We start from the raw sequence: 17,142 nt of genomic DNA, 5'->3' as shown, positions 1-17,142 counted from the left end.
CCTTTTGTTTTTTTTTTTTTAGTTCACTAATAATTTCCATGCAGTGAATTGCATACAAATTTATATGTTTACAGTTGGGTTAATTAATGTAGTTTTAATGTTGAAAATGCAGCTAAAATTATTGAGAAGGAAATATATCAGATAATATTTTAAAATAGTATTCTGGTTTACAAGGAATAAGGTGTGGCTCTGTAAAGTTAAGTTATTATAGTCCTGTTAGTTTTAATTGTAAAATCATGAGAAGAAGGAAAGCTATTGTTAAGATGTGTACTTAAACACAAGAAACCACAAAAGAACACCCCGAGAATAGTTGCTATAGAAAGCTGGAGTAACAACTGCAGGTGTAAAGACAAGTTTTGAAAAGGAAGCCAAGTGCTAGAATTCTGCATCTTGGTCAAGTTGCTTAATCTCTCTGAAGTCAATTTTACTCATATAAATTGGGATAATATTATAATATCATTCAACAAATATTAATAGGGCATATGTGTTAGGTAGCATCCTATTTTCTAGGGATATACTAGAGGAAAAACATGATGTATATAAAGTCTTTAGAAATTCCTGGCATATAGAAAGCACTCAGAAAGTCATGTTAAATAAGATGAAAAATAAAAATTAAATATGCATAAATAGTAAGAAAGAGCTCCCTAGAGGTGGTATATAGCTACACGAGTATTTACAGTCCAGGAAAAGAGGGCAGAGACATAAGGAGCTGAAATGGGGTTCTGAGAAATAGGTTATTTCATACAAGAACCCCCAATAGTATGTGCAGGGTAGAATGGGGAGAAAAATAAGGACAGTGGATCTAGCCCTTCTTACAGGTTCTAGTTAAACCTCTCATGTCCTAAAAGATCTATTTGTGTTTGTGTGTGTGTGTGTGTGTGTGTGTGTGTCAGGTTGGGCAAAGGATGTGAGGCAGAGCAAGAGTCAGGAAGAAGCTGCAGTCATGAAAGGCGATGGGGGTAAGGCAGGTAACCAGTCAGTCTTTGGAGTAGAGATCAAGGCAGAAAGTGAAACGTGAAAGAGCAGATCACACTGAGTGGGTGATTTGGGTGTTCGTTGACTCAAGGAACACACAGGAGCCCAAAGGTCACGCCTGAGGTCTTTGAACTTGATCTTAGTTTTGGTTGGCAGGTGATGGAGTGGGTCATTAAGAGGACATGACTTCAGGTTGACCCAAGAGTTGACCGAAGCGGTTGGAGGCTTCTCACCACCACCCCTCCCACTCCCGTCCTTGGAGGGTGCGTTCCACCCACCATTCCCAGACTAGGAGTTCTTTCAAGGACACAGATTTGAAGGGTAAGGTGTTGTTGAGACCATTTAGTTTCAGTAAGTGACAGAAAGCAGTTAAAGCCTCTGTACAAACTTTTAAAATTTTGTCAGGCAGTGTGGAGACCTACTCCTCTGGTGGCCATCCAAGATTAAGCCTCTTGTATAAGTTTCTTTGCTTCTCAAACCTGCCACCAACCAGTCTGGAGTGGTTTTCTTTCTTCAGCCTCTACTTGTCCTCCACATATTGGAGCCAGTTTCAGATATCACCCCAGAACAACCCAGTTTGGGAATACCCCAGCAGGACAAAAATCTTTATCTGAACTCTGGAGAACAAGGGGACCGGAATTTCACAAGAGCTTCCACTTTGAAAGGACTCTCAAGGGACTCCCTTTCAAGTGGACGCTTTTCAAGGACTGAGGTAGATTTGGATGAGGGTGATTCTCTCAGTAGATTCCACTTAAGGCATTAGGAAGAATACAAAAGATCCTATAAATCTGCCAATTTCTTATTTAAAGATTCAGTTGTTACATATTTATTGGCACCCTATGGTCTCTCTCCATAATGATGACTTTTATCTTATTCCATTTGTGCAATGAATTGGAATGTTGGAAAAAATGACCATAGGTATGCTTACACTAATTTAAGAAGATCTTTTTGCTGATAGATGAGGTTTTCTGGGGGAGAGAGGGGTGGTTTCTGTCTATACTGTTCCTTCTCCTCATCAATTAGTGGTTAATGTGTCTTCACACTTTACAGAAAAAAACACAATTTAATAACCAGGGAAACATCTGGCTAATATATTTTAAAAGAGTTTTGATTAATTTGTGAAAGACAAAGATATTTAGGAGGAAGACAGAATTTGACAGAAGGGAAGGGATAACTTTGAACTACTATTTTTTTTAACTTAATTTAATTTTTTTATTGAAGTATAGTCAATTTACAATCTTGTGTTAATGTCTGGTCTTACTATTTAAACAAGGTTCAGAGTAAGGATACAAGCATAATCACAGAGGCTAAGTTGTGTTATTCTTTTGTTTCCTTCCAGGCATCCCTCCATCTCCACTTTCTTACAAAATCCAAGTTAGACTGAAGGCTCCTATACCACTCTGAAATTCAAATGTAGCACTTATGTGTCTGCATTCTAGAAAAATCCTTCAGAGCAGGGACTGTTTCTGTCACCTTTTTCTTGTATCCTTGGTGCCTAGACATATGCCTTAAAACTTAAGAGGAGCTCCATGAATATTTGTTCATCATTGAAAGAACCTCATCTCAACTCAGTCAAAAATAGACAATTTTTATTATTTTTAGTTTACCATTTGCTTATTTAGCCTATGCTTCTTTCCTCTTGAGGAGGAGTTTGGAAAGACAGAAGAGAGACATGATAAGACATGTATAACCATTTTTCTCTGTCTGGAGGTTTTGAATCAAATTTGAATCTTGCACCCCTTTGCCTGGAGTGCTGCTTGTGCCGTCCTCCACATGAAAACAAGATTCTACCAATAACTGTGGTGATGGTGTCAGGTAGTTAGATAAGTGGGGATGTCAGGCAGATAGGTGGAGAAAGGGAGGACATTCTGGAAGATGGCGTTATGCCCACCTCCAGCATGAAGGGGCTTTTCTTCCTCTAAATGAGAGCCAGCAAGAAACTGGTTAGAACCTGACACCGTGACTGCACGGTAGCAGCAAGGACCTAAGCAGACAGGACTCAATACTCATTGTAATATAATTAACATGGTGGTTTATGGGTTTTTCTGTGTGCATCATGGGTAAGGACATGCACAAAGAGGACAAGCATGACTAAGCACTCCAGGGACAAGAGCCGTCAATCAATCAAGAGACCACCTCTAAGTGAGGGTATAAAAGGAAGGGCAAACAAAGACCTCATTTTTCCACCCTTGGATCAGCCCGCCTCTCGTTCTTAGAGGTGTACCTTCCCTTTGCTAAAAAATCCCGTAAAATCTAACACTACACAATGCTCTGTCTCCTGTCTGAAATCTTAGTTTTTGAGTAAGACAAGAACTGAGGTCTTTTCCCTTCCCCTTTTTGGGGTAACAATGGTGCATGTTTGGATGTGGCCTCCGGGTTAAGCCCCGTCTCCTCCACGTGGTACCCTTCCATGTTGTGAGGGTTGTTCCTCTTTTCCTGGGATTTCTAAAATCTGTTCCTCTTTGTGGCTGCCAAACACTATATAGATGGAATATTTATACAAGATTCTCAAGTTTTAAAGTTTTTATTAGAGCTAATAACCTTTCCAAACCTGAATATCAAAGAGCATTTCATCTGTGGGAGAGAAATTTTTCACATGCTTTTATACACTCTAAAAATATAAACTGAAGCTGTGGTGTAACAATGATGTGTACTGGATCACTTCATGTATTACTATTCTGAGAGATATGCGCATTTGCCTGAGGGTGTGTGTAAGATGGTTAGTATAAAAACATAAACAGAGTGGGCGGGTGATAGCACAGTTAAATGAGAAAACATTTAATGGAATGTTTTGCACTTGGTATTCTACTTTGAACACTTTATTTAGGTGACAATCACAGGACTTGAATTTGAGATGGAAAGAGATTTTACTGGAAGCAAATTCCAAAAGTAATTGTGTGGGCTGCTCGGAGCAGCCTCTGGGTCCTCTTCCTGATTAGACTGCTGATGAGAAGGTTCAGGCACCTCGATCTCTCCTATAGGCCATTTCCTTTTAATTCCCTGTCAGTTCAGAGAAATTCATATGATCTTATTCACTTTTGAATATGAATAAAGATTCTTAGAATCTTTAGTGAGATTCATATTAAATCAGACCTCTCTATAAGAAAAAAAAGTTTTTTTTTTCCTTTTTGTCTTACAAGAATTTTAACCCTTAAAAGTCACTTTCTCACTGAATTCTTGACTCTTTGGTTGGTGTAATCCTCACAAAGTTGTTTTTTTTTTTTTTTTTGAGCCTTTCAAAAGTGTAAACAAAATTTAAAATGTTTTATCTGTAATTTGCCTTACATGCCCCTGGGAAAACTTTAATTATGAAAGCTAATAATTTTCTAGATTAGGAAAGAAACATGTGTTTGTGTAAGTGATATTTTTGATTGAAAAAACATTTTCATTTGTGGCTGTGTGAGGACTATTTTCAGTTCCATTGAAGTGATAGCTTAGGACTCTTAGAACTTCCAGAACTTGAAAATCACATTAGAAATAGCTTGACAATTGTGCCCATAGTTACCAGGCCAAGAAGGAATTACTTTGGATAATTTCAGAGTTTAAAAGTGATGTGTTATAATCTGTCGTCAAGAATGGAATGGCTGCTGTTTATTTGCTGATGTAGTCATTATTGGAGCCTTATTTGAAAGAGCAGTGATTGTGCATAAAGCTAAACACCCAATTTTAAGCCCAGATGGTTGGCTTTGGGAGAACTAATTTTCACCCTCAGGGAGAACGTCAGGTAAAACAAAGCCTTAAGATACTTCAATCCTTTTCTCCCCAGTTTGATACTCAATAAGGAGCTAGAATATTCCATCTTAAAATTTACTTTAAGAGGTACATGAGAACAAAATTAGAAGAAAACTATTTAATGCTAAAAAGTATTGAAGCGATCTCTTTTCAAATTTGGTTTTTTTTTTCATATGATCTATCATTAAGCCCTTTACATGCATTTTCTCACTTAATGATTTGAACAGTAATAACTATAATAGTTACACACACAGTGTTCCAGATCACATTTTCACTGCATTGTTCAATGTAATAAAGAGGTATTAAATTCTAGGGGAAAAGGGATTAGTGAAGTAAATTCCCAAATTTCAAAGCATTAACAAACTTAACCTGAGAGATATATATGTAAATACATAAATATAATACAACATTGCAAATGTCATAATAATGCTATGAAGACATAGATGGAGAGAAAGCATAATAATTTGGGAGGAATATTATTTATTTTATCTGGTCCTTGTACTAATATGATAGATATTCCTTAAAGGTTATTCAAGAGCTTTTCTACATATTATCCTCTCTTTCTCTCATGACTTGGAATGTTTTCTAGACACTAATTCCCTGACATCAGCACTAAAACATGGTTAAGTCTCTCTGTGCCTAAAACACACAGACATATAAATGAAAGTAACTTAAAGTCAAGTTCTTGTTCAGATACTCTGACACCTCTCACCTGCCACGCCCACTTCTTCTTTTTTTTATTGATAACTACAGTTTCTCCCACTTTCCACATCATTCACCCATCAAACAACTCACTGTGGCTTCTAATGCCTAACATTTTGGGATGTTAAAGCCCTCGCCAAAAGAAAAAAAAAAAAAAAAGCTATAAAAGGCTAAACAATTTGTCCAGAGTCAAATAAACCGTAGAAGATAACTGGGCGCAGGGGGTAATCCCTGAATTCTAAAATAGCCTGAGAAACCAATTTATGTTTCACATCAAAAAGATGCATATTTTAATGCCAATCTGTTGAAGTTAAATAAATGGAATATCATTTGCTTTTTTCAACACATAGTTCTTTGTTTCTGCTCGCTGACATACAAATACATGTAGAAAACTTCATATACTTCTAAAATTTTAACAATGTTGTTAACTTAAAATATGTCAACAAGAATCACATCAGTAATCCTGTATAAAGCGGTCAGTTATTTTATATTACCCTTAAATTCAGGTCCAAGTTGCTGGCAATGACGTGAAAGCCAATGCTGGTTTAGGCTCTGCCTGCTCTGTGATCTCATCTCAGGCACAAAAAGCAGCGAGGAAATACAAGGTGAGTTCCGTGAACTGACCCTGTGTGGCAGCCATTTGGACCCTATGTGGTGGTACAAAGAGTCCCTTAGGAAACAAGCTTACACAACCAATCATAAAAAGAGGAACTGACTTGAATATTAGGATTGCAAGAAATCCTGTGCACCCCCATACTGTGGCATTTTGTTTTAATTTGTAATGAACTTGTGATTTGATTGACAGACATTTTCAAGATTCGTTGCATATGATTCAAGAATAGTGGTGGCAGCTGGGAAACTGCACGAGACGCTTTCTTAGGGGAGGTCAATGTCTAATATAGTAAACACGCAATAGACATTTGTTGAAAATGAATAAACAGATGAATTAATAAAAGTTAATTGACTGACATCCTTTGAAATAAATTCAGTTAATTTAGGTGATCCCCAAAGTAGTGTTAGCATGAATAATTTAAATTGTATTTAAATGTATTTCACTGGGTGAGACCCAGTTTTGGATTTTATCATTTTTTAATATCTTACAATTATTATGGGTGGTTTTCAGATTTACCATTAAGTAAAGAATGCTGATGAGACTACTCTAAAAATTAACAATGAATTATCAAAATTAGAAGATGTACTTTACAAAATGATCCATAAAGTTCAGTAATTTCCCTTTTAGTTTTTTTTTTTAATATTCTTATAGAAGATTCTTTTGAAAGCAAAGAATTATTTAAAGTTAAGTATTCTCAGCTTGGGTTTCTTCTGTGACCTTTCATTGATATCACATCATTTTAGTCTGATGTGAAGTTCTACGGGAAAGTTGGAATTAGGGATATCATCACGTATGCAGAGACACCATCGGTACAGTCGTCCCACAGGTAAGATTTACAGCTGAAAAGAAGGATGAATAAATGGTAATTTTTTAATTTGAATATGTCTATTTTTCTCAAACTATTTCATTGAAAGTAAGACAAAAATTTTAAGATATTTCTAGTTAGGGAGATGTATTTTCTGTGATTTGTGTTCATTACGAAAATGCTTGTCAAATATAGTAACAAAAATTGAAGGTACTACTGGGTAAATACTTATGATTCTGGTTTGGAAAGGTAAGAAAAGGGGTAGAATAGAATAAACAGGGCACCTAAGAAAGATGGATTTAAAAGTTAGAGCAATCGGTTTGATAATTGCTGTGTGAATGAGAATTTTTTGTTTCTTTGTTTAGCTTAGAAAAGTATCTATGTAATATATTAGAATACCCTTAGATTCATCTTATATAGAAAATTATAATTTCTCAATTACTATAGAAGTATATCCTAACTTTTATGTTTTATTTTATTTTTTTACATATGTGTATATATTTATTGAAGTATAGTCAGTTTACAATGTTGTGTCAATTTCTGGTGTACAGCACAATGCTTCAGTGATACATGAACATACATATATTTGTTTTCATATTCTTTTCACCATAATTACTACAAAATTTGAATATAGTTCCCTGTGCTATACAGCATGAACTTGTTTATCTATTCGATATGTATCAGTTAGTATCTGCAAATCTTTAACTCCCAGTTTATCCCCTCCCACCCTCTCCTCCCAGTAACCACAAATTTGTTCTCTGTATCTGAGTGTTTTTGTGTTGCAATTAAGTTTGTTTGTCTTTTTTTTTTTTTAGATTCCGCATATGAGTGATATCATGGAGTATTTTTCTTTCTTTTTATGGCTTATTTCACTTAGAATGACAATCTCTAGATTCATCCATGTTGTTGCAAATGGCATTATTTTATTCTTTTTTATGACTGAGTAGTATTCCATTGCATAAATATAGCACAACTTCCTTATCCAGCCATCTGTTGATGGACATTTAGGTTGTTTCCACGTCTTGGCTATTGTAAATAGTGCTGCTATGAACATTGGGGTGCATGTATCTTTTTGAATTAAGGTTCCCTCTGGATATATGCCCAGGAGTGGGATTGATGAATCATGTGGTAAATCTATTTTCAGTCCTTTGAGGAATCTCCATACTGTTTTCCATAATGGCTGTACCAAACTAGATTCCCACCAAGAGTGTAGGAGGGTTCCCTTTTTTCCACACCCTCTCCAGCATTTATCATTTGTGGATTTCTGAATGACAGCCATTCTGACTGGTGTGAGGTGATACCTCATCGTAGTTTTGAATAAATATATTTTAAAATCTCATGTAGTTAAAATTAACTGTTTGATTATACTTTATCATCCTAATCAGCATTGTTAAATGCTGCTAATATTTTAAAATATTATTTCATTAAGAGTTCATATTTTACTCATTATGATTCAGATTAGAAAAATAGTTATAGATAGCTAATGTAGAAATGGGATATTGACTTGACAGTACAGCTTATATGGTACTCTTCTCATATACATGCCTTCTTATTCTAGAACAACCTTGTGAACTTGAGCATCTTTTTGCAGAAAAGAAAACTGAATGTCATAATAAATAATAAGAAATGGAATGAGAAATAGAATTGAGATTTTTCTGGCTTTGTAGGTCATTGATGTTCAAATATAATAAGTTGGAAGTGATCCCTAATACACATGACCTTGACGTTCAATAAATTGAAGTTTAGTTTATAGTTCTGCCACAAATTAACTGTCAGCCCTTAAAGAGGATAATTAACCTCCTTAAAGAGTAGATTCCTAACTTGGAAATTAATATATTTAAGCATCTTGCCATCTCTAAAATTATTCTCTGTGACTGGGATCCTACCATCCTCATGTACACCTACTGAGTGTGAGGGCATTCAACAGAGCAGCACATTTTCCTACTTAAATTTGGACCCAACTCAACCAAGTATAATAAATGTGAAGAACAAAATATCACTTTATTATTTGTGAAGCTTACATTGGAGAATGTGGTTTATATTTTTAGGAAACTAGACTCAAATTAACACTCCAAGATAAGATAGATGTATCCACCAGTAGCCACACTGGATTGAGCTGGCCAGTCCCCACTTTTAGAAACAGAATCTGTCCCTCTACTAACATATGCCATTGAGGAACAGTGCAAAATATATCTTCACTTCTCGAGAGCCAATTTCTAAGGGAGAAAAATAATGAAGTAAGGGGTAAAGTCCTAAATGACTGGAAATTCACTTCCTCATACTCAGCAGTTGGACAACTCTCCCCACCTCTGATGGGGAGAAGTGAAGTATAAGAGAAAAGCCAGAGGTTCTGTATCAATTTATCTTCCTTCTCTTGAAGTATGAAGAGTAAAGAAATATTTTGCACTTAATATTTTGCTTAATTGGACCTTAAATTACCCTATACTCAAATTCCCAGAAGGGAGTAAAAAAGTACTGAGTTTTAAAAAATCTGACTAAGTTGCTTTACTTACCCCATTGGCTTTCTTCTATAACCATTTCAGTTAAATGCCATAATAGTCAAGGACCTTCTTCTTTGGTTTAAAGTGCATTTTTTTCTATACCATTATTGGCCAACCTCTCTACATTCACTAAAAATGGTCATTTTTTCACTAAAAAAGTCAATTTTATTATATTTATGATGTTCAGATATCTCCTTGTGTGTGTCTCTGATGTCAAAGATTTACTAAATTTACTAGATTTTTAAAAATAGATTTTTCTAGATTTTATAGATTTTTCTTCATATATGTGTTAATTTTTTGCATATGGAGATAAGGGTTTGAAGGGAAAAATGTAAGTTCTGTCTACCTGATTAATTCTGATTCCTCTCTAAGCTGTGTAGATATCTCATATCTTACTCATAGCTTATCATTAATTGGTCTTTTTATAGATCAGAATCTAAGAATGAGATCATTACCTTACTATGTATTCGCACTTTACAGAGATGGGAACAGAAATAATATCCTGCACATTTGTTGTTCTCTGATATTAACCTTTAAAATCTCATAGTCATCTTGCTAGTATGAGAAAACAGAAATCCATTCTCTCTGAAAACTTCTAGTTACTGAAAAAATATATATATATATGAATGGTAGAGTAAAATCAAGGAAAGAAAAATGAAGGAGGACCAAGAAAATAACTAAGGCTTTTAGAAGAATAAATACACATCTATATACACATTTCAATCTGAGGGTAGAAAAAGAAAATATTATAAATCACAAAGAAATAAATAATTTGCTAAGAATATACATATTTTCCTAATAAAATATTTATGGAACATACATAATCTATTAACCACTGTGCCAGGCACTGGGCTTAATGCCTATAAAATATGGTCTCTTACTTCAAGGTGGAGGAAACAGACACTTAAAATAACAGTTTAACCCAGTGAACTCAGATTCCTAACAGAGGAATACTCAGAATGCTATTGGACTCAGGAGAGAGATGTTTATTCTATCTGATGAGTCAGAGTAAGAAAGAAAGAGGAAACTTCAATCAAGACTTGCTAGAATAGATTCTAAGACGAAATGCAATGAAATCTAAAGAATGGTTGTCTGGACTACTACTAGTCAACTACAGCTGACTACACAGAGATCAGTTTATGTATATTCTATGAGTAACCAATAGTACAACTCAATTAGAGTATTTTTAACATCAGGCATTAGAAAAAAATAAGGTCTATTTATTGAGCATAGGTTTAACAAAAGGAAAAATGAATGAAGTATCAATCATCTTTGGCCTCTTATTCCCCCCATGTTGTTGAACCATTCTGTTTCATTGTGTTACGGTTAGTAATGAATTTAATATAAATAATTATTATTGGACCATCATTTTGATGCACTGAATCTTATTTTCAGTACCTTGTTTGTCATTAAGGACAGAATTTGGGATGATTTTGATCTACTCTAGATTTGCAGAGACTTTCACATGTTTTCATCTAGAAATTGTAGGTTTAGCTTTTAAATTTAGATCTCTGGTGCATTTAGAGATTTATAGTTAATTTTTGTGTAAGGATGGGTTAAGTTTCCTTTCTTCCCCAGGAGAATATTCTAGATGTACTACTTCTTGGAAAGACTTCCTTTTTCCAGTTGAATTTCTCACTACTTGCCTTGAAACTCATCTGAAAATGAATAATTGAGTCTTTTTCTAGACTCTCTAGTCTATTCTTTTTTGCCAATGTTTGTCCTTTTACCAATATCATACTGTCTTGATTAGTGTAGCCTTGTAATAACTCTTAAACTCAAATTATAAAAATCCCTTCAACCTTGTGTTCATTCATAATCTTTGTCTGTTCTAGGTTATTTATATTTCTATAAAACCTTAGTTTGTCAATTGTTACACTAAAAAGATGTCTGCCAGAATTTTTATTCTGACTGAATGAATCTATAGATCAATTTTGAGAAAACTGACATCTTAACCACACTGAGTCTCCAATTTGTTAAATATGGTATACCTCTCTACGTATTTAGAGTTTCAATAATTTTTCTCAGCAATATCTGTAGTTTTAGTGGAGAGAACTCAACATGTCTTTTCATTAACTCCATACTTCAAATATTTTATCATTACAAACTTATACTGCTTTATATTACATATCCATCCTGCTTTATTAGATGTACAAGGCAAACATCAATTAAAAATCCTGCACTTGTATTAAAATTTTGGATATGAATGTGATACAATCAAGTTTAAAAATAAGCCCTTTTTCTAATAAAACTTATAAATAAAACTAAATAGAAATATCTAAATATACTTAAGAATCCATAAATTGACAGAAAAAGAATCATGAAGGGACCCTGTTGAAAGAAAAATGACATCGAGTAATATGTTCATGTAACCTTCCCAGTTCTTCAGCTATATCAGTAAAAATCTTTTTTTTAAACTGTAAAAGTCGTTGAAATAAATATGACTCAATAGTAAAGTAAATCTTTTTCTCTTTTCCTTTTAAACGTGCTAAACTGTTTAATGATGTTTCACTTGCTTCCTTTGGTTTCCATTTAGAGTGTTTAAGGAGTTTTAAACTGGATGTATTTGCATTTCTAAGCTTCCAAACTTTACATAAAGCAGTTGTCATTTTAAAATCAATTATGTTTTCTACTGCTCACATATACTTGTTTGTTATCATCTCACTCAGTAAAATTTAGAAGTACCTACTCTCAAGACCATTTGAATCAAAAGTACTAACCTTTTCTTTTGGCTTCCTTTATTTTTTTTTCCCCTTTCTTGCAGACAGGCAATTGAGAAAGATTATAATTAGAAGAGGGGAAATTTCATATCCTCACATGATCATTCAATACATAGCTAACATTTTAGCTTTATGTATGAAACAGAAGGTTTTTGAAATAATTTAATTATATAGAATAGATAAAATTAATGTGATACAACAGCCATAAAGCCAGATTTTACACAGAGAAGTAACAACACAGACACACAAACACACACGAACATACAAATATATACACATCATCACCACAGCAGCTGCCACTACTGTTTTTTTGTAAATATAGTTATGGCTCAGTATTTTAGATATTTAATGATTTCAGAGAATAAAGTTACCCAAATATTGGATTTAATTCTGCTTATTTTAGAATGCAGGCTCTGAAGGAAAGGAATAAGCCAAAGTTAGCATCCTGTGACTGTTTCATCTCTCAACCAGACCGTGGACTTCACTCTACATGTCTGACCTTTTGTCTCATATGTTACATCTACAATTAATGTGGTTCAGTGCCCCTCTTGTCAGTAGCTGCTAATGAGATTTCAAGCCATCTTTAAAACCAGCTTAAAAGCTTTAGTGTCATTTGATGGCATTTTTTGATCTGCTTTATTATTATGCATGTTAAAAGAACACCGAAATTGATGTTTGGCACAGATGTTGATCAGGCATCTGATGTAGTACTCTTGTTAAATTTTAATGTATTCTTTGTATGATTTGTGGTTGGTGAGGTTTCCTTCGACTAAGGGTATTCTCTTTGTAATTACCATTTCTGCTTATTTGTTTGTTTTTGGCGTTTACATCAGTCTCATTCATAGAACTTGGAAATATGTTGCCTCTATATTGTCAAAATCATTTTGGACTATCCCTAAACCAAATATGGTAGTGTTAGTAAAATAAGTGGAGACCCTGGGCAGATAGGTGGAGGAGAGGGAGGATGGTCCGCCTCCAACATAAAGGGACTTTACTTCTTCTAAATGAGTACCAACAAAAAAACAGAACCTGAGAGCCATGACTGTGAGGTTGCAGAAAGGACTTAACTGGACATGACCCAGTGTTCACTGTGTTATAATTAACATTGAGGTTTAGTTCCGCCTCCCCCACCATGGGTTTTTCTGTGCACATCATGGGTAAGGACATGCACAAAGACCAAACATAGCTCTAAGCACTCTAGGGACAAGAGCCATCAATGAAGAGAGGATATAAGAAAAATGGGAGACAAAAACCTCCACTTTTCATCCGTTGGATCAGCCTGCCTCCCGTTCTTGGAGATGTACTTTTCCTTTTATAAACAAATCTTTTAAAATCTTTCGCTACACAACGCATCATCTCCAGACTGTAAATTTGTCTTTCGGGTATGAAAAGAACTGGGGTCTTTACCTTTTTGGGGTAACAGTAATAATTCCAAAACTATATATACACTATCTGGCAAATAATGTGAATTTCCAGGACCCTCAATATAATAACATTTTTGTAGTTTATCAAATCAATAAAATGTAGTATATTTTACAATTTGTAAAATATAATTCACAAGTGGTTTGTAGAAAATATAATGCCCTTTGACTATATAAGAAAGATCCCATGAAGAAAGAAAAATTATTTGTTCAATACATGTTTTTCTGATATTAGGTAAATACAAAAATGATACACAATTTTATTTTACATCAGACTGGCAAAGAGGACACAAAGGAACGATTCTTTTCATCCAGTTTTCATGGGATCATATTTGGTATAAAGATTTTAGAATTGTAATTTTGTAATGTATATGAGAAAACTAGAAAGTTTTATTAATCTCTTGATCATATGCTCTTCAATTAATACGTAATAAATAAATAATCAAGTTGAAACAAAAGACTTAGTACATATAGTGTGTTGCAGGATTATTTTAAATAACAAAATAATAGAAATTACTTTATTATTCAAAAATAAGGTCATAGTTATATAAGACTGTATATATCTAATGGGTACTGTACTGTGGTCAGGAAAAATATGGTTCAATGTTTTAAAAATAATAAGAACAAGTGCTTAAATATTAGAAAGCCAAAAGAAACCAACTCAATACTGTAAATTTAGTGAAATGAATATACTTAAAGAAGTATTAGATTGCTAGAAAGATAAGCAACAAACAGGTAAACCTGCCATTAATTGTGGTTATTTATCACTTTTGAAATTATGGGTGATTTCCATTTTTTATGTGGTTAATGTGTATACATTTTCTCTAATATGTATAGATTTATTCAATAATCAGAAAAATAATGTATATTAGAGCAAGATAAAACCAAACAAATGCAAAACTACCCACACAACTCTCTCAATTCTAGATTCAGTTCTTCTATGGTTATTTGATCTTTCTAGCTGTCAATATTTATCCTGGCTGAAGTGGCTGGTAATAAAATGAACTCTTTTGGCCAAAACGAGATTTTGATTTCACCACTCCTTAAAAGTCTACATATGCTACATCTCTTATTTTGTATTATCTGTTATATTTTTAATAGTCAACATTTCAGGAATAAATCCATAATATGATACATTTTCAGACAGAATAAGCCTTACAAATACATAATACTCTAAGGATATTACACTTGCATTTTTAACACACCTGTAATTCATAAACCTAATCAGATATTTTTGTATAGTAATACCTAAACTAGTTCTTAATTAGCTGTTGTAAATATAGCAAGGGGTTTTCTGTAAATAATAATCCATATTTAGTAGCAAAGAGCACGTATAGTTTTAATATACATGATGATACAACCTAAGACAGAGATTGGCAAGCTATGGCCATAGGTCATGTCGATCCTACCCCCTGTTTTTGTACAACCTAAGAGGAAAAACCAGCTTCTACATTTTTTTAGTACAAAACCCTTTTATTTACTGTTTATATTTCGTCTCCCTATCCCTACCCCCTGATCTGGAACCCAGCCAGCTCCTAAGGCTTCCTGCTGTCTGGTTCTTGAAATTGGGGCCTTGGGGACTTGAATGGGGGTTATGAGCGGTGGGAATCTCTTCACCCACTGGTCATAGAAGCTTCTGCATTTTTAAACGTTGAACATTAGTTGCAATATGGAATCAAACTTTAACTTAACTTTTCATCCTTCATTACACTGAAATCTGTTACTTTCCTTGATTTTTCAATGCAGAATTAGAGTCGCAGGCCATCTGTGAAGTTCCCAGTGCTTCTCAGTGTCCTAGGGTCCAATCTCCAAGATCTGGAAGAAAGCATCCCCTTTCCGTAGTATCTGAGAATGAAAAATTACTCAAGGTGTCTATCATATTCTGATAATATACCAGTTAAAGAGCAACCCTCTTCGCATGGTCTGCCCCAAAGTCAGAGATTTCACCTAAAACTGCACTTGTACAAAAAAATGCCAGGAAAGCTTGTAGGATTAACTTACAAATACCCTAGAAAGTGGGAGCCTGGGCCGCACAGAGAGTGCTGTTTTATGACTGCACCATCCCAGACCCTATAATACTTCACTGTTTCTTTTCCTATTTCCTGGATGGAAGTCCTGGTCATCTTCAGATTCTAAGGCAAACATCTTCATGCACTCTACTCTGTTTAAAGAAAAAGAGATGTAGCCGACTTGAGATATGATGTTCTTATTTGCTAGAATAAAAAAGTGGAAACCATTCATCCAAAAATATGGAAGATACTGAAATTAATCAATGATACAAATATTAATGTGTTAGAAACCAGATTTTAAGGACAGGTACTGAAAACCAATGAAAGTCAGATATTTGTATGCCTATTGGGGCATGGTCTGTGAGAGGGAGAAGGTCAGGAGAGATATCCTTGGGTGAAAACATGTACAAGAACATGTGGTCCTGGACCCAGTGCTCTAGACGTGATAACAGTGGTGAGCACTGAGAAAAGTGCAGTCAGTTATTTCGACACCATTTATACTCAGCCAAACTGATACTGCATTCACTTTTTTAAACAGCTGCATCAAACAATTATTCTTCAAAAGCATGTCATCTGTTCCCCCAGATATCATCAGGTGTTTTTCAAAGTAGTATTTTTGATGTAGTTCTTTTATAAAAATTGTTTGTTTTAATTTACATAACATATTTGTAAATTACCGTGGAAAAATGGAATCTCTCTTTTTTCTCTATTTCATTTTTGTTTTCTGGTCACTTAATTAAATATTATGTTTCTGTGATGTAATCCAGTAATGACAGCTGAGATTTAAAGTTGAAGCTATGTCTTCTTCCCTTTGATCAAATAATGCATTTGGGGGGATTTTAAAGATTCTATAGAGAGTTTTCCTCCAGCTTTTCTGTCATAAGTGTTGAAATTTACCTCCTTGGGCTCCTGGAGGCTGTTTCAGTAATTTGTCAGACAAATAAAGACTTTATATAAAGACAAATAAAGGCTTTTTTCCAATTCTGGTCCACCACCATCTAGTCCTGTGTTAATGAATTCAAATAGTTCTGCTACTTCACCTGTGGCCATGATTCTTTTCCTGGGCTGTGTTCTGCTCTGGCAACTAGCAGGACTAAGCTTTCACTACCCACAGTGGCCGTGTGCTTGATAAAGTGTCCTTTATTGATTGGTGTTTCTTTCCTCTTTTACTCTTCCACATCTCAACTGGCATTCACTTAATCTCTTCCCAAATATACTACTTGTGTTTATACATCTGTTTTTTAAAGTCTGTACCTGGAGGATTGAAAACCAAAATTGCTGCCTTTTTCAAATTTCTGTTTAGATGGTACTCATCTAAGATCACTAGGTCCTTTATTCTCCTGGGCCTCATCATGGGAAGTCTCCAATTAGAGCATTCTTAAGTCATTGCAATCTGAAAACTGATCAGTTTAGACAGCAAACAGATGCCTACAGGCAGAAGTATTTGCAAAGACATATGGAAAAGTCTAAAAGAGGAGAAATATACATCTCATTCTGATGCACAAGTCATGGACACACATAGTATATTTGTGCCATGAAGCTAGCCTAGCCTCAACCTGCCACCATGATTCCTTCAAAAAGATAATACGGTAGCAGAGAAAAGTCATAGCATCAGATTAAGAGAAACACTCACCTCTCAAATATAGTCTGAATCTGACCCAGTA

This window comes from Camelus ferus, chromosome 14, assembly GCF_009834535.1.
Source record: "Camelus ferus isolate YT-003-E chromosome 14, BCGSAC_Cfer_1.0, whole genome shotgun sequence".
Taxonomy (NCBI): Eukaryota; Metazoa; Chordata; class Mammalia; order Artiodactyla; family Camelidae; genus Camelus; species Camelus ferus.
Note: the sequence above shows the minus strand (reverse complement) of the source record.